This window comes from Schistocerca americana, chromosome 3 (assembly GCF_021461395.2).
Source record: "Schistocerca americana isolate TAMUIC-IGC-003095 chromosome 3, iqSchAmer2.1, whole genome shotgun sequence".
Lineage (NCBI taxonomy): Eukaryota > Metazoa > Arthropoda > Insecta > Orthoptera > Acrididae > Schistocerca > Schistocerca americana.
In genome coordinates, this window is record NC_060121.1 from 115,911,784 (window position 1) to 115,931,857 (window position 20,074).

Genomic DNA, 20,074 nt, shown 5'->3' on the forward strand with positions numbered 1-20,074 from the left:
CAAAATGGCTAAGCAGGCATGGCTAGAGGACAAATGTAAGGATGTAGAGGCTTATCTCACTAGGGGTAAGATAGATACAGCCTACAGGAAAATTAAAGAGACCTTTGGAGAAAAGACAGCCACTTGTATGAATATCAAGAGCTCAGATGGAAACCCAGTTCTAAGCAAAGAGGGGAAAAGGGGAAAGCAGAAAGGTGGAAGGAGTATGTAGAGGGTCTATACAAGGGCGATGTACTTGAGGATAATATTATGGAAATGGAAGAGGATGTAGATGAAGATGAAATGGGAGATACGATACTGCGTGAAGAGTTTGACAGAGCACTGAAAGACCTGAGTCGAAAGAAGGCCCCGGGAGTAGACAATATTCCATTAGAACTACTGACGGCCTTGGGAGAGCCAGTCCTGACAAAACTCTACCATCTGGTGAGCAAGATGTATGAGACAGGCGAAAAAGCCTCAGACTTCAAGAAGAATATAATAATTCCAATCCCAAAGAAAGCAGGCGTTGACAGATGTGAAAATTACCGAACTATCAGTTTAATGAGTCACAGCTGCAAAATACTAACGCGAATTATTTACAGACGAATGGAAAAACTGGTAGAAGCCGACCTCGGGGAAGATCATTTTGGATTCCGTAGAAATGTTGGAACACGTGAGGCAATACTGACCTTACGACTTATCTTAGAGGGAAGATTAAGGAAAGGCAAATCTACGTTTCTAGCATTTGTAGACTTAGAGAAAGCTTTTGACAATGTTGAGTGGAATACTCTCTTTCAAATTCTGAAGGTGGCAGGGGTAAAACACAGGGAGCGAAAGGCTATTTACAATTTGTACAGAAACCAGATGGCAGTTATAAGAGTCGAGGGGCATGAAAGGGAGGCAGTAATGGGGAAGGATTGTAGCCTCTCCCCGATGTTATTCGATCTGTATATTGAGCAAGCAGTAAAAGAAACAAAAGAAAAATTCGGAGTAGGTATTAGAAGCCATAGAGAAGAAACAAAAACTTTGAGGTTCGCCGATGACATTGTAATTCTGTCAGAGACAGCAAAGGACTTGGAAGAGCACTTGAACGGAATGGACAGTGTCTTGAAAGGAGGATATAAGATGAACATGAACAACAACAAAACGAGGATAATGGAATGTAGTCGAATTAAGTTGGGTGATGCTGAGGGAATTAGATTAGGAAATGAGACACTTAAAGTAGTAAAGGAGTTTTGCTATTTGGGGAGCGAAATAACTGATGATGGTCGAAGTAGAGAGGATATCAAATGTAGACTGGCAATATCAAGGAAAGCGTTTATGAAGAAGAGAAATTTGTTAACATCGAGTATAGATTTAAGTGTTAGGAAGTCGTTTCTGAAAGTATTTGTATGGAGTGTAGCCATGTATGGAAGTGAAACATGGACAATAAATGGTTTGGACAAGAAGAGAATGGAAGCTTTTGAAATGTGGTGCTCCAGAAGAATGTTGATTAGGTGGGTAGATCACGTAACTAATGAGGAGGTATTGAATAGAATTGGGGAGAAGAGGAAGTTCAATAACATTACCAAACTCAGCTGTGCCTCTGGTGCAGAAACGTGTTAACTGACAATATATAAGTAAATCTTTTTGCGGCACCAGTGACTTCGTTGTCGACGAGACGTTAAATCCTGTCTTCCTTCATTTTCCTCACAAGCTTTCTGCTGTATGGCGTCGCAAAATATCCTGAACTTGCTCGTCCAATAGTGAACGATCAAGAATTAGCTCTGGCGGCTCACATTTCGTTAATCGTTTTTAAATGTCAGTACAACTGGTTATTTCATTGATGCAGTTTCTACGTATGCGCGAGCGTGTTTCTGGGCCTGTCGGAAATTAAATGAAATTCGCCTTGTTACATGCATACTCTACACTTTGAGATGAGACCTGTTACAGTGTAAACAGTGAGTGACTGCAGATTAAGCCGGATGGTCAGAAACAGTCTGAAAAACTTGTAAGAGTATTGCAGATAAGGTTGTGCCGAGAAATAATTGTTAAGTACAGAAATCGATATGCTGCGCCGTTTCCGAGTTAATTAGCATCGAAGTTAGACAGTCAGGGCGTTGCACACACTAATTGAAGCGGCCCTCCAGAGACGGTGTCGCCAAACGTGTTTGTTTGGTTTCGTAAGACCGAACAAGAGATCGCGACAAAAACTGGACATGCGATGATAGTAAGGATCGAACTGGAGCCAAAGGCTGAGCAATCTCGTGCAAAGCCGAGCCGTCTCGTGCGCTGTTATCTACGCCCTGAGAACAACTGGCACTAATTGCGTCTGGCTGACTGCTTGAATCGGCGTGCGCAACGGTCTGATGAGCTAACTGTAATCCTAATTACCTCGGAAACGGCACACCGTATCGAATTTTTTCTCAACAATTATTTCTCAGCAAATCTACCCTGCAACATCCTTCCAAGGTTTTCAGACTGTTTCTGACTAGCCAGTATACCATCGAAAGGTGAGTAAGTGATATAATGTGCATGGCCCTTAATGTACAACTGCAGTGCTCATTATTTCGGAATGCGCCAGGTACGCGCACAGGCAGCGCGATCGAATATTCTAACAAAGCAATACAGCTTCACAACTAAAGACGCTTACAACTGGTCAGTGGCAGAAGAATCAGAAACACGTCACTCCATGACACTCAGAGGAAGACTTTGAGGTTTAACATTATGACAAAACATATCGTACGCAAGAAAAAGAATCACTTACATCGTTATTGTCGCGATCGCTTGAAAATACTGTTACCTTAAGTTCCTTTACAGGTATAATGATGTCACTGTCACTGAAACTGCCATCAAAACAATAAAGACAATCAGGCACACAGTCGTAGGGATCTTCATTTTCAGGAGGAAACTCTGAATACTCATAATCAAAACCCTCCGAAGGTATTTCAGATTCGTTCATTTCCTTCTACTTTCTAAATAGCAGGAGAAACTGCAAGACGAAAATATAAGCTATTTGAAATATGAAACTACAATCACATCACGAAATTAGTTAAAAGTGCAAGAAGGCAATCAACTTTCATACACTGACTTTTGGTGTAAGCACCTAAATAGGCGGTTTACTTCAAAGATATCACAGCAGATGGCGTTTATATACAGCGTGTAGGAAATAGGAGTTGATAAAATCTTCTCGGGTTGACAGCCGAGTCAATGTGTCCTTCTCCAGCAACGTTTCAGAAAGTTTCTTGCTTTCCATCTTCAGGCAAAGTCTTCGCCTGAAGATGGCAAGTAAGAAACCTGCTGAAACGTTGCTGGAGAGCAACACATTGACTCGGCTGTCAACCCGAGAAGATTTTATCATCGAGATTCGCCGAGAAAGCCTGCATTCACATGAAAATAAGAGTTATCACAAGACCTGTCCGCATTGTGTTAATCGAAAAATTAGTAGCAAAATTTGATCATCAAGGGCTATAGTGCAAAATGTGTCCTCCTGTCACAACTGAAGTAGAGGGGTGTAAAATCTGTTTCTGTGAAACACATTCGATTCAGCGGAATCAGATAGCTCCACGTTTAGGAGAGGGACAGCAACGTGTATTTGCAACCGTGGCAACAGAAGCGTATCGACTTGTAGACACTTGTCCTAGATTCAGTATTTATTTTACTCCGGCGCCACATAGACATTTAGCCACACGTTGCGCTATGTGGGAACAACGACGTCTAATACGAACCACTCCCAATAGTGTCGCTGTCGGCGTTGCTTGCAGTACATACGACTGCTCCACGGTTAAGCGGCGCCTTACACCTGACATAGGCTGTCGTACAGTGTGCAGCCCGAGACATTTTAATGTCTACGGCGTAAGTGACAATTCGACCGAGGGTTTAGCAACCTGGCAAGTCCGCCGTTGCACAACGACAGCGTTGCGGTCCACAGTAGAGCAGCGGGCAGGCGACGTCGCGTCAGCCGGCGCCAGAAGCTGCCAGGTCGAAACTACATTCCGATCAGCTCGTAAACAGCCGGCAACGCGTGCCCGCCGGCTGCACCTGTTTGGTCGCCGCACGCGCGTACTGAGGGATTCCGGAGTGACGCAACGCGGCTTTCGAGACACGCTGCCAAATGGCACCAGTTGGCTGTAAAGCGGCTAGTTCACATCCTGCAAACTGAGCACTGAGTTACGAAAGTCACTCGGAAAGTAAACTACATCCCCCAGAGCAAAAAGTTTTATTGACGGTTTTAAAACGAATATAAGACTTTTTTTTTGTTAAGGAAAGCGACCAGATCATGTGCTGGTAAATTGAGAGAAATAAACCACGTAGGTACACCTTACAAATTACATGTAGTAATTTTAAATTTAAAACTGAAAGCTACGGGAGTGCTTCTGTATTTTGCTTAACGCGATGGCTTTAGCAAAGGATTCTCACGCACAGGTGCCACATTCACAGAATAATCTCGGAAATAAGTAAACCCAACTGTGAAACACAGTTCGCATTCATGGGTGAGACGCCCGCTAAACCCGCTGGGCGGAACAGGTTATAGGATTGCGGAAAGGGCCAAGGGTTGAGGTCAGTTTCTGCTTGTAATTGTCATTTATTGTAATTTAATAACCTTTACAACCAAAACAGCACATAGCCGAATCTTTACAGAATGCAACTCTATCCTGGTTGAAGGCCTCCAACAAGAAATCTTAACAAGATAAAAATCCAATTAAGATAGCAATAAAATAATTTAAAGAAGCAACATATGCCAGGTGCAATACCAATGGCTGAAGGCCACAATTTGTAAGTAGGCTGTTTAGGTTTTTATGTTGGTAACGCCACGTAGCACTCTGTATGAAAATCACTGGCTGTGCTGTGTGCAGTCTGTGGCTGGTTGGCACTGTTGAAATATTCGCCATTGTAGTGTTTCGCAGTTGGATGTGAAGTGCGCGTAGCGTTGCGCAGTTGGAGGTGAGCCGCCAGCAGTGGTGGATGTGGAGAGAGAAATGGCAGAATTTTGAGAGCGGACGATCTGGACGTGTGTCCATCAGAAAGAGTAAATTTGTAATATTGGATATCATGAACTGATATATATATATATATATATGATGACTTTCGAACATTATTAAGGTAAATACATTGTTTGTTCTCTATCAAAATCTTTCTTTTGCTGACTGTGCCTATAAGTAGTTAGTGCCTTCAGTAGTTAGAATCTTTTATTTAACTGGCAGTATCGGCGCTCGCTATATTGCAGTAGTTCGAGTAACGAAGATTTTTTGTGAGGTAAGTGATACATGAAAGGTATAGGTTATTGTTAGTTCAAATGGTTCAAATGGCTCTGAGCACTATGGGACTTAACATCTTTGGTCATCAGTCCCCTAGAACTTAGAACTACTTAAACCTAACTAACCTAAAGACATCACAAACATCCATGCCCGAGGCAGGATTCGAACCTGCGACCGTAGCGGTCCCACGGTTCCGGACTGAGCGCCTAGAACCTATTGTTAGTCAGGGCCATTCTTTTGTAGGAATTTTTGAAAGTCAGACTGCATTGCGCTAAAAATATTGTGTGTTAGTTTTGTGTTGATCAGAATAGGTAAAGAACGAAATGTCTGATTACGTTCAGTTCTGCTCAGCTGTTTGAAAATCAAATAATGTAAGAAGTTTATCAGCAGTCATTCATAAATTTTTCTAAGGGGACGTTTCAAATTAAACTTCAAAATTTTATATTATATTACCACAACTATTAAAGGCAGAAGGCCGCAGTGTTTAATCCCGAAAGATAAATTTTGCAAAATTTGAAGAAAACAAAACAAATAACCATAACTCAGAAAGCCTCCAGGGAGGTCGGTCTCCCCTCGTTCCCTTAGGTGAGACAGGGTGGTGAGCCCAACTATACTTGATCCGTCGGAACACAACCAGACGACAGCCACGGACCGACCGACACAAAGACTCGGTTCCCGTGAATAGGTACATGAGAACTCAAACCGGCAATGTTAGAAACGCGATAATCCACAGTGGAGTACGTATTAGCTGTCAAAATTACACACCATGTTGGACAGCGACAACAGGTGAGGAAAGGACGCTGCCTGAAATTACATTAGTGGCCAGGTCAGGTAACCGGGACATTAACGGCTACTAGGCAGAAAATTCCGCTGGTACACTTGAATTTGAAACACGGTAATAGGTAACTTCACTCAAAAGAACACTGCCTCAATTTACGTCAGTGCCGAGGGCAAGTAACCAGAACACTAATGGCCAGCCGCGCGGGATTAGCCGAGCGGTCTTAGGCTCTGCAGTCATGCACTGTGCGGCTGGTCCCGGCGGAAGTTCGAGTCCTCCCTCGGGCATGGGTGTGTGTGTTTGTCCTTAGGATAATTTAGACTAAGTAGTGTGTAAGCTTAGGGGCTGATGACCTTAGCAGTCAAGTCCCATAACACATTTGAACAACACTAACGGCCACAAGACAGAAAATTCCACTGGTGCACTCAAATCGTAGTCGACCAAAATAGTTAAATGCATCGCATGGCGGCTAAATCTCAGCAGCAGAACACTCGGTGTTGCTCACCGGAAAACCTCCCCAACAGCAAACCACCGAAGCGAACCACCACAACATGAATAGACGTGGCTTGGGTAGTTGAAACCACTACTCAACTTTGGCGTCCTGGGTCGGTGAACCACGAAGCTCGTAGCGATCGGACAGCTCCACACACGATCCGACACTGCGCAGGGACTGCCTGCGGCCCCAGCCGAATGCACCGGGCGGAGATAACTTCGCTCGTCCGCAACAACCGACCGACTGACTCCAGACCCCCTTGCCGGAAACTGATGCACCAAACCAAAGATGGTACACGGCGCAAATATCGACACACATCGCTGCTTCCGCAAGTAGAAGGAAGAGGAAGCACGACGTAACCGCGACAAGGCGGGAAACCAAACACAGATAGACAGCGAAGTTCACGAAAACGCATAGTTGGGAGAGAGCACGGCTCAATGGGGTTCTGAAATAGCGTAGAAGCACTTGCACGGCGTACTACTGTGAGAGGTTTTTAGCATGTAGGTCCCGCCTTTATGCAGGAACAGTGGTTTTTCTTTTTGCCCAAACATGCTTCGGCACATCAGCAGGTATTGTTTATTGATGACCGTAAGAAGTGAACATATTTTAGGTTGTAACTGATCTAACAAAGTGAGGCGTAAAGAAAGTTTTTGTTCGTTTCGCTTCTTATCGTTATTTTTCATTCTATGGCTTTGCAGGATCGTCTGTGTGGTGCCCTGCATTGATAATTTGTCATCTGCAAATCAAACGATGTAAATGTGAATTGGTTCGCAGATGATAAGATGTCAGTGCAGATGGACCTGTAAAACCATAGAATGTAAAATCACGATAAGAAGCAAACTTTCTTTAGACCTAACTTTGTTAGACCAATTGCAACCTGAAATATCTTCACTTATTACAGTTATCAAAACAAAATCCTCTGATGATTGTACAGAGGTACCGAAACATGTTTGGGTAAAAAGAAAAAATACTGTTTTTGCATAAAGGCGGAACTTATTTAACTGCAATCACCGAAACAAAGACAAAAGCTGTATACCCAGAAAGTGAGAGATTTTGTTTTTAATAAAAATGAAATCCGAGGGGACGTCAGTAAGCAAGATACACATGTTTTCCCTGGCTAAAAGCACTGCAGAAAAAGTGTGGTGGATTCTCGGCAGAGAGAAAATGTTCTGGGTTTCTTGCAGACGCAGTTCCGTTGCGATACAGCTAACAGGTGCAGCAGAGTGTGCGAGTGAAATGGCGCAACAATACGATTCTCATCAGAAACATTCCTAAACTGCACGCAGGCTGACAGTGAAAACCTGGCGGCATGTAGACCACATACGGCATCCAGCCGTAGTGAAACGGTGCCAACAATTCGACCGAGGCCACAGACTCGTGGCTGAAGCTGACCGGGAGGAAGGCCATCGTCGCCGACATCGACCACAGACGACAATGTCTGGGCAGTGGACGAACTGGTTCAGAGCAGTGGCAGATTTCCCAACGATGAGGACCATCACATAGCCGTTGCCGAAAGGCTCCGTGACCGAACAAGCGGCTTTCTATCGTCGAGGAATATTTGTGAAATGTATTGCTTTCCAGTACCTGCTCGTACATCCATCTCAGCAGCGGAAAGATCATACGACAGTGTGCTTCGACAATTCAGGATATTCATTAGTCAAGCCGTACTCTGGTACGAAATTACGTAGGCTTAGACTTGAGGTGTGACGCCGTGCAGTTATGACGATACGAAGATGAGCACATCACAACACCCAGTCCCCGAGCGGAGAGTCTCTCCGAATCGGCCGGGAATAAAACTCCGGCCCCTTCGGTTAGCATTCTGCTGCAGAGACCCCGCAGCAACCTAGGCGGCCACTCGGTGGACTAGAAGACTGGGGCTGTTGTTTACAGAAAGTTGATGACTGCTGAAAGAAATCGTGTCACGTATCTCTGTCACTTTCAAGTGCAGTGCAGCATTCAGTAAACTATTTGGGCTGCTATAGTAATGTGTAACCTAATTTTTGGAGTTCCCTCCAAAGAATATTATTCAAATATTTGTTTTGTAAATAACACAGCCTTTTCTTGCAGCAAGGAAAAGCGGCTTTATTTACAAAACAAGTATTTCTGTGCTTGCTGCAGAGGGTGGCCACGCAAACAAACTTGGTATTTTTCAAGCTTCTCCGTAACAGATATCAGGCTCCTCTATGATAAAGCAACAGATTTTTCTGATAGGAAAAAAATGCTCCCACCAAGTAAGAGCCTGAATAAAGCGCAGCATCATTTACGACGTTTGGGGCGTTCAAGGAAACGTGTTTAAAAACAGACATTTAGCCTTAAACTCAAACGAAACAAATACTTAACATGTACTGGAATGATAGCAATAAGGGCAAAATAATCGTACGTCGACAAGCGCATCCTACCACAAACTTAAGATGCTCATTTCAAAAGATCTGCACACAGTGAGCTAGAATTTAAGAAAATAATTAATTTTACAAAATACTTTTTCCGGTCTTCAGTATAATCTCCATTGCTGCTTATGACAGCTTCTCAAAGTTTTGACAACTTCTGTATTCCGTATAGGGCACCTTTATTTTTGAGCTGTCTGATTTTTCTGGTCAGCTCCTTGGAAGCTTCATCAACTGTACTATAACGTTTTCCGCGGAGTTGTCCCTTCAGTTTGGAGAAAAAATCAAAGTCACATGGGTTGATACCAGGGCTATAGTGGGTGGGGAAGTATTTCCAATCCACATTTGTCGAGCGTTATTCACAGTGGTAGGTAGTGTGGTCTTGCTATGTCGTGCAAAATGAGGACGAGAGCTGCAGATATGTCACGTCTTTGACGAATTTTTGGACGCAAAACATTTTACAGAAACAGCTTGTAGTACGCACCTTTTCCCTGGGCGTTCTATCTGTAGCTATGATTCGATTCATGTCATACGCAAAGTACATCATTGGTTTCACCTTTGATTGTTGGCGGTGGAACTGGATGCAAAACTTAAAAACAATTAGAAAAATACAGAGTGTAAACAGGACTGCGATTTTAGAGTTTTTAAAGGAGATAAAAAGAAACACTTTACGTGACAAGAATGTCATAGGTACACCGTTTCCCGGTAGGAGTGCATCAAAGTTTTTACGTCAATGATGTTTAGAGAAGTTGTTCAAACTAGACTATAATAAATATCGTTTTAGTACTGCACGTTTTAGTACTGCCAAATGGTAAGGTGACCGCTCGCTATAAGCAGGAAATCGGGTTTCGAGTCCCGGTCCGGCACAAATTTTCATTGTCGTCATTCCATTCTGCAGCTGATGGTTGTCCTTATTCGCAACTGCGAATGCATTGAAAATATGAATTTCAGCTTAGTATTCAAACTAGCTAATGAAATAGACATCTACAACACGAATTTTTCTACGATAAGTAACTTTCCAAAAACAAACACGTTTTGCGTAAACTTCAGTTAGGGACTGCGACGAAATACTTAAATAACTAATTGAATAGAATTTAAGTTAAAAAGGTATAATTTACTTATACTTGTAATACATCTGTACTGGTAGATAGGACAGCTTGGCTGTGGAAGTGGAAGGGTAGCCCACAACATAGACAACAGTATACACTATTACAAGCACCCAAGCTTTAATGATCTTCCAGCAATAAAGGCTCTTAACAAATCTCAATTAAGCAAGGACATAAACTTGATTACAAACATATGTTAACCTTCAACCAGTGAATAATACCAATAAAGAATTACCAATCAATAAAACGTAGATAAAGGACTGCTTTACAAGAATGCTTAAATTAAAATCATGAAAGCTAAGTTACAAATTTTATGCTAAGCTTCAACAGGTGAATAACCCCAATAAAGAATTCTCATTTCAATAAAACAGATAGGAAAATGCCTTACCAAAATACTTGAATTGTGTAAAATCATGAAAAGCTTAGTTACAACTTTTCTCACAAACTAGTTAGGAATTTACTGCAAATAAACAAATTTGATCTGTTTAATCAGAAGGTAACCGCCAATTCCAAGCGACCGAAGCCACTCAGAGCGGACGATTGCCCCAACGCTGGTCATCAACCGACATCGTCACGACCCAGTGGCCACCGTGCTAAAACAGACTAACGTTTCGGTAAGCGACCGACAACAATACAGGAGTAACAGTGACTGAAAGTCGGCGTACGCCTTACGAAACACGGCACACCCTGAAGCGGGAGCAGGCACAGCTGACTAGCGGCCGTACAACCGCGAGCAAACAAATCTCACGCCGCCCGTACTAACGCGGGAAATGATAGCGAGCGACAAGACGCCACGCGCAAAGCAGCAACCGTGCCCACCCCTCGACCACAGAATGTGCCCTGTCTCCTTGTCTATGGTAATACAATTTATAGCACACAAGAAACGATTTAATAATGGCATTAGTTCAACGCAAGATCAGTTAACAGTTAGGTCCAGTAAAGATTTACCCACGGTTTTACCTTCAAACCAACTTCCGGACCACAGGCGGAAATTAGTAAACTTGGCATAAGTTTTCACCAGACCGATAAACAAGAAATGAAATTAAACAGTAGCCAAAATACAGTCAAGGCACGCAAGCCCTTCAAGACCTTGCTATCTTACAGTTATCATTAACGGCGAAACATACACAAATGAATGACAAGAAATTCGCCATTGAAAGAAAAAAAGCAACACACACCACAAAGCTTAAATTAATTGATTTGCAGACGAGCCAGTCACTGAAAGCTCAGTTTCACAAGATTAGGGATAACCTCACTCGGCAGCAATACATTTGTGTGCATGATAACTAGGTTGCCCAAACAGGACTCCGAAACCAAAAACAGGTCACACGTTAGCTGTCTTGTTCTCGGATATTAGGCACCACCGGGCTAAGACAATCGCGACGAAAAAAAATCTCTGAAATTACAGCTGCCTGCAGCAAAACAAATGAGTCAGGGTGCATGGACGTAAAGCACAAGCCACTGTTCCAGCCGGAGCGTAACCTTTTCAGTGCACATACGGACAGAACAACACACGTGGGCATAAAGGGAGCAGCAGATGGGTACCAAGCAAACTATACTGCGCCAAAATACGACCCACGTCACGTCCACAAACCGGAGCACTGCTCCCGGAGCTGGTGTCTGCTCGCTGGACTGCCGCAACTCTCTGTCCCCCGGAAAGCGACGCTGACTGCCGCCTTGCTCAACGCTCCCTTCTCGGCCGTGCACAACAACTCTTCTCTTGTCGCCTCAGAGTGCGGCCGCAATGTCCGTTCTCCCCTGCTGTCCGCCCCAGACTCTCGTCACTCGTACTCACTCCCCCGTTATCGCACATAGTGCCAACCTCAACAAGAGGAGCAATCGTTAGCGTCTTGCGCCCGAAAGCCGCGCCACGGCTCAACATCCACTAATATTTTATCCGTATGATGCTATTATTTATATTTTTTGTATTTTCCGAGTAAATGAGGGGGTGAATGCTGCAAGTATGTAAAGTATGAGTGGTCGAAACTGTTAGTAACTAAGTGCGAGTGATGATACAAATCAGATTGTGAAAACTTGCTCTGTCTACATACATCGATGACTATGATTACTGTAAATTACTTAGTCTTCGGTGCTGAAGTAACGTAATGTTTACTTTGATCTGTAAGTAGGCTGTTTAGGTTTTTATATTGGTAACGCCACAGCGATCTGTGGCTAGTTTGCATTGTTGTCTGCCATTGTAGTGTTGGGCAGCGGCAGCTGGATGTGAACAGCGCGTAGCGTTGCGCAGTTGGAGGTGAGCCGCCAGCAGTGGTGGATGTGGGGAGAGAGATGGCGGAGTTTTGTAATTTGTCATGAACTGCTATATATATTATGACTATTAAGGTAAATACATTGTTTGTTCTCTATTAAAATCTTTCATTTGCTAACTATGCCTATCAGTAGTTAGTGCCTTCCGTGGTTTGAATCTTTTATTTAGCTGGCAGTAGTGGTGCTCGCTGTATTGCAGTAGTTCGAGTAACCAAGATTTTTGTGAGGTAAGCGATTTGTGAAACGCATAGGTTAATGTTAGTCAGGGCCATTCTTTTTGAACGGATTTCTGAAAGTCAGATTGCGTTGCCCTAAAAATATTGTGTGTCAGTTTAAGCACAGTCTTGTATAATTGTTCAAAAAGGGGACGTTTCAGATCCTTTCGACGAATGCAGATGAACTATTTATTATTTCATTTGCTTTGTTTGGAATTTATTAATTTCGGTCTTTGCGTAGACTGATTTCGGAAACGGGTTTGTTAAAAAATTGGAGTCTACGACGTTGTAGGTGTTGAAGTAAGAAACTAGTCAATTACCGTTTTATTCTACGAATCAGTGAAGAGATCTTTCGCACCCTTTTGTCCTGGCAAATGATTTCGCGTGTTCGTCTATGTACTACGTGTGTGTGTGGCCAGCTCTTAGTGACTGGAGGTTATGGAGGGAGAGGCTCCAATCATATCTCTTAAGACTGTGCTAAATTTGATTTATGGTGACGTGGATTGATTCGTAACAGGTTGTGATTAGTCGTGGATTACGCCTACGGAATTTTTTTGAGTTCATTTTCTGGTAAGTGAGACATTCTTTCGATGGATATAAAGTCCACGTGGTCTGATGTGCAGTCACAACCGTGAACTGTACTAAAACGTGATGAAATGTATAGTATCCGAGCGAGCATTCAGAACCGTTAAATGTCCGGTGTATTTACAAACTGCTCATCGGGTGATAACAAGTGCGAGCTCTAATGTTTACCTAGTTAGTACAGAAAGAGAGTGCTGTAAGTATGAAAGAATCTGCGCCAATTATGATTATTTTCGCTCTTTGATTCCTGGAATTATGTGCTGGTGCGGACATAGTGGAAATATTTGTGTACCAAAGATGGAAATACAGCACAAATATTTTATTTGACAATTTCTTATTTAATAGTTACAGCTATTTTAGAACACGGGACAAGCGGTTATGTCGTGATCGCATGGGTTGAACTGACATAAAAACATCGATAGAATTGCGGAAAATTCGTATAAATTGAGGGAATATACACCGAAATGCGAGGAATTGAGGAAGTACTTGCATGTCTTCTGGTTGGCGCAGAACAATTTGTACATGGGAACACAGAATTTCACAAATTAAACACAAAATTTTGAGTGAATTACCTGTAAAAAAAGTACGGCATTAGTAAAATTAGTGCAGCGGTACTCTTTTGCTTTCCAGAAATCCAACACTATGAAAATAGCACTGTGGGGAACGTTCTCATAGACATCATGAAAAACTGATAACCTACCAGTGGTGAATTCTGTAGATTAATGATTCATATGTTCTTGAATTTTGTAAATATTTTTGCGTATATTTCTCTAACATATATTCTCGTAAAGCTATTTTGCTCTTTGTATTTGTAATATGTTTTATATGTTTCTATTTTGTATGTTCCTATCCGTAATGTTTGGAATTTTGCCCTCGTCCCATTCCTATCTGAAATGGCCTTCGCACAAAACTCTACCGAAGGAAGGTGGAAGATATGTAAGGTGGTCATGTCATTTTGGTTTTTGTATGTTATCGACATGCACGTCAGAAAGAAAACAAGTTACATTACTCTTAAAGAATCCATGGTCTAGTCATGCACAGTCTTTGACTCTGTGGTAGGTTATGGACGTATTGTGTAGCGCTTTATTGACTTGTGATTGTATCTGTGAGATGAAGAAAGATAGATTGTGAAGAACAACAAGGACGAATAAGATGCATATATGAGAAAGCGAATAGAATATAGGTTTTGAATAATGTTAGTACTTTTTGAAGAGCAGAAGTTTGAGGTTAGACTGCAGCACTGCGCAGCTAGTTTGGCAGAATAATTAATATCAGACAGTTAACGCGCTCAGAGATGAGAGAAAGACCACCCCACTTCCCTGAGTCATGCATTACGTATTAATTGATTAAGGTGTTTTTAATAAAAATTCTCTCTTAATATTGTTCGCTTTTTAAATCATTGTTCCCTTTGTTAAGCACAATATTGTTGAGTCCTATGTTAAGAGCGAAGGTCACGCAAAGTTTTACTCAGTGTTTTTGAATACGGACTTCTTTCTGTAATTGCTGTCCTGAAATATCATTTCATAGGAATAGCTACTCTTCCCATCCCAGTGTTAATCGTTACGCATTACTACATTCTACCATATGGTATGAATCAGTTTGATCGTAGTGTGGAAACTGTATTTGGAAACAGAAATTTAGCTAGCCACTGCCTGCTTGCTGTTAGCTATTATGCTTTCGAGAAATCTGAAACAATGTTGTGAAGACGCAGAGTAAGTGGAAATTTTTATTAGAGTCATATAATTGTTTTACTTGCGCTTTTAATATAAGACAAGTTGCATTCAAATTAGTTACAGTTCAGTTCAGATTAGGTTCTGTTCAGTCAAAGGTTAGCATAAATGTTGGATAACAGTTTGTGGGAACATAGTTCTGGTAATGCGTGGACTTTCATAGAGGGGGAGGCAAAGTTGGGCTAAATTTCAGACAGAAACGAATATAGTGGGGATGTTACAAAGTTATTTGGAATATATTTTTAACTCTTCAGGTACCGAATTTTGTGGTTCGTGAAATGCTATATGTATTTTAGAACTATACAGATACCAAAGGTTTTTATTAGTATTGCAACAATCTCCTGTGGCCACAACAGGCATACATGGCGAGTGGATGTCAGAATGAGGAGCCTCATAGGAGATTTGCTGGTCCTTAATGAAAATACGTGCAAAATTATACACCACACTCATTAACGTCTAGTGCCAAGAAGCGCTACCAACCAGTGACATAGGTAACACGGTGTCTGCAAAGTTAAGACCCTCTTTCGCTCACTTCACTACTGAAACATTTTTTTCTTTTTAGCGACTTACGTGTTTCGTTCAGACGGAGTGACTCCATTAAATCTTTGTGTTGCCATCGTCGTACAACTTAATGCTTATGCCTTTCCGACCTGTCTTGTGCGAATTACAGAAAAGTAACCACTGCTGTATAAATATTGGTTCGCATGAGAAATGGTTTGTACCTTTTCCTTTTAGCATTATCTGAAAGCTTTTTGGATGTGTGTAGACCTTCACAAACAGATAGAGACTGGGTTAGTAATAATAACAATAGTTCCTTCGGAGTTGAGCTACAGAGGTCCTCGGCGAGTACTTCATCTCCTCGTTTACAGGTGAAAACGCTGTAGTTTTTAGACTTCCGTACCTCAGTCGATAGAAAGAAGAGGAACCCTTATAGGATCGCTTTCGTTTCCGTCTGTCTGTGAGTTTGTTCTTCCGTTAAAGTCACTTTTTCTCAGGAACGGGTGGACGTATCACATTGATATAACATACTAAAGTCTATGGTCCCTTGGCGAGGTAAGAAATTTAAACTTCTAACTCAGTGAATTCAAAACAGAAGGTCATATATTTTTTTCATACTCGCAAATTCACGCATCACAATCTGTAGGATATTTCAGACTGACCTATAATCATGAAATTTGGTAATAAGCAAAGATTCACGATTGTAATAAGGTAAAAAAATCGAAAAATTATTAATTTGTTATTATATCACACGAAAGAAATGTTTGTTTGTTATCCGACTGTGAGTGTGTGTGTGTGTTAAGACCCCTTTCTTCCCAGAAACTGGAAAAGCAAATGTGAAATTAAACACAAAATTTATATTTAAATCTTAAAGTTAACATATTCTCCAAAGTATTTGAATTCGATAACAGGTAAAAGGCGTCAAGAGCCATGACTGCCGGGATGGATGAACTACCTGTGGCCGCGCGGTTTGAGGCGTCATGTCACGGACTGCGCGGCCACTACCTCCGGAGATTCGAATCTTCCCTCGAGCGTAGGTGTGAGTGTTGTCCTTAGCATTAAGACATTTTAAGTAGTGTGTAAGTCTTGGGACCGATGACCTAAGCAGTTTGATCCCTTAGGAATTCATCCCAAGTTGAACATTTTTGAACTAGCTTTGTACATAATGGGATGTGTGAGTGAGTCCTAATCACACTTAGCCAGTTTTTGTCTTTTTTTCGATAGGTAGGTGGGAAAGAAGATTAGCTATTGGGTTGGAGACTATACCGTGACAGAAGTCATGGGATCCATCCTAATACTGTGTTGCCTCTCTTTTTGCGCGTCGTAGTGCAGCACCTGGATGTGACATGGACTCAACAAGTCGCTGGAAGTCCACTGCAGAAATATTGAGCTCTGCTACCTCTACAGCCGTCCATAAATGCGGAAGAGTTACCGGTGCCGGATTTTGTGGGCGAACGTACCTCTCGATTATGTCTCCTAAATATTGATTGGGATTCACGTCGGGCGATCTGGGTGGCCAGATCATTCAAACTGCCCAGAATGTTCTCCAAACCAATCGCGAATAACTGTGGCCCGGTGACATGGCCCATTGTCATCCATAAAAATGCTATCTTTGTTTGTTTTGTGTTGGCAGAAGAGCCAACACCATGTTACGAGAGGAGGCCGAAATGCACGCGTTTTAGCTCACGCAGGCTGGCGTGAGGAGGGAAGGACTATACTGACGTGAGGTTTGGAACATGACAAGGAATGAGAATTCAGAAAGCGGACGTAATTGGTTTGATACTTAACTTTAATCCATTAATGATGAACGTCGCTCTTGACGGTACAAGATTCACAATATTATATGTTCAGAATACATTCTTGAAGATAGTACTTATAGTAACTGAATATGGCGCCTTTCTAGGTCGTAGCAAATGACGCAGCTGAAGGCTATGCTAAAGTGTCGTCTCTGCACATGAGAGTGTATGTAGGCAGTGAACCATCGCTAGCAAAGTCGGCTGTACAACTGGGGCGAGTGCTAGGGAGTCTCTCTAGACTATACCTGCCGTGTGGCGGCGCTCGGTCTGCAATCACTGATAGTGGCGACACGCGGGTCCGACGTATACTAACGGACCGCGGCCGATTTAAAGGCTACAAGTGTGGTGTCTGGCGGTGACACCACAGTTTGTGAACACGAACTCGAAAAAATTGAGTGCAGATGAAGTAGCCGAACATAATCATTTCCAGTCAATGATCAATTTAGTTAGACCAGAAGACACAGCCGGTTCCATGAAAACACAGCCCAACTGCTATGGAGACACGACCAGCGGACACAGTGCGTTGTTGACAACTTGGATCCATGGCTTCGCGGGGTCTGTTTTAGACTCGAATCCTACCATAAGCTCCTGCCGACTGAAATGGTTCTCATCTGGTCAGGTCATGGCTCCCCTGCCACGTACGGCCCAACCGATGTAGTCAAGAACGCAGGAGAGGCGCTGCAAGCGACGCCATGCTGTTGGCATAGGCATCGTGTCGGTCATCTCCTGCCATAGACCATTAACGCCAAATTTCGCCCCACTTCCTAACGGCTACGTTCATCATACGGCCATCATTTATTTCTGCGACCATTTCACGCAGTGTTGGTTATGTTTTAGCACTAATAGCGGCGCTGCTCTCTTTCGTTAAGTGAAGGCCGTCAACCACTTTGTTGCCCGGTGGTGTTCGGTAACGCTTGAAATGTGGTATTCTCGGCACACTTTTGATACTTTGGATCTCGGAAAATTGAATTCTCTGCCAGTATCCGAAATGGAATGTTCCATGCATGTAGCCGGCCGGGGTGGTCGAGCGGTTCTAGGCGCTACAATCTGGAACCGCGTGACCGCTACGGTTGCAGGTTCGAATCCTGCCTCGGGCATGGCTGTGTGTGATGTCCTTAGGTTAGTTGGGTTTAAGTAGTTCTAAGTTCTAGGGGAATGCCCGCATCTCGTGGTGGTGCGGTAGCGTTCTCGCTTCCCACGCCCGGGTTCCCGGGTTCGATTCCCGGCGGGGTCAGGGATTTTCTCTGCCTCGTGATGGCTGGGTGTTGTGTGCTGTCCTTAGGTTAGTTAGGTTTAAGTAGTTCTAAGTTCTAGGGGACTGATGACCATAGATGTTAAGTCCCATAGTGCTCAGAGCCATTTTTTCTAGGGGAATGATGACCTCAGATGTTAGGTCCCATAGTGCTCAGAGCCATTTCAAATCCATGTGTGTAGCTCCAACTACCATTCGGCGTTCATACTCTTAATATTCTCGTCGGGCGGCTATAATCACGTTTGAAACCTCTTCACATGAATTACCTGTGTAGAAATGACAGCTCCGCCAATGCACTGTCTTTTTATACCTCTTGCACACGACTGCCAGAACCTGTACATGCACATATCGACATTTCTGACATCAGTGTATAGTGCTTTTGAGGAACTGGTAAGTGTGTAACGTTAGTGGTCTACACAAATGACAACCCTTATTTTGATAAATGAGAGATACCACTGAGTTACTGCAGTTTCTACGTAGGACTGCTGCCAAATGCGGCATTCGCCTCTAATCCGTCGGTAACCTGATACACCTGCCATTGCATAACGCGCCTGGTAGAAAACCGGGCTCCATCGATCAGACGGCTGCGGCAAGTGACTAGTCTTAAAGCTACCTGCTGTCCAGGTCGTAAACAGCCCGTGGGATGTTCGCGCGACTCCTGGCGCCAGGGCTCTCTCTCTCTCTCTCTCTCTCTCTCTCTCTCTGTCTCACTCTCTGTCGTCCCCCCCCCTCCTCCACCGCCCCCCCCCCCCCGTACTACTTCCTCTTCTTACAGTCAACTGTCCTGTAACGTTTCCTGGGTCGTAAATCGGAGCAGATCAGCTGTGCCTCGGCATAAATAAGACGGGTATCTTTACTGCGATCGGACCACTCGGTCGCGCAGGCGGACAAGTGCGGGCACTTAGTCGCGGGATGGAGAGGCCAGGGCGGCTCGTTTGGCAGCGCCAGAGGTGCAGACGTCGACGGCTGGGAGTCGCTAAGCCGGCGATTTACAGCCGCGAGGAAAGGCCCTCCGAAGCTCAGAGCGGGCGCAGAGCTAGGCGAGGCGGACTTAATCTCGGGGCAGGTTGGCGCTCGCCGTCGCCAGCGCGGGGCCATTACTGTCCGCCGAGGAGACAAATCATTTTTTGCCTCGGCCAGTGCTCGGTCCTGAGAAACCGCTCCGCAAATTATCGCCCGGCGATTAAGGTGGACGACGAGGTACCCGCGGCTCGTAAACGGGCCGTAGAGTCGCAGTGTGGCCCACAAGGACCGCCTTAGCAAACTCCATTATGTCGGCCGATTTTGTTAATTTATACAAATGGTCTCCAAAGAGAGTGAGCGCCCGCTATTTTTTATTCCCTTTTGGACATGCGTCGCGTGGACGCAAGGGAAGGTAAAACACACGTAAATTTCGTCCGTAAGTACGCTACTGGCCATTAAAAGATGACGTGCTACAGACGTGAAATTTAACCGACAGGAAGAAGATGCTGTGATATGCAAATGATTAGCTTTTCAGAGCATTCACACAAAGTTGGCGACGGTGGTGACACCTACAACGTGTTGACATGAGGAAAGTATCCAACTGATTTCTCATACACAAACAGCAGTTCACCGGCGTTGCCTGGTGAAACGTTGTTGTGATGCCTCGTGTAAGGGGGAGAAATACGTACCATCACGTTTCCGACTTTGATAAAGGCCGGATTGTAGCCTATCGCGATTGCGGTTTATCGTATCGCGTCATTGCTGCTCGCGTTGGTCGAGATCCAATATGGAA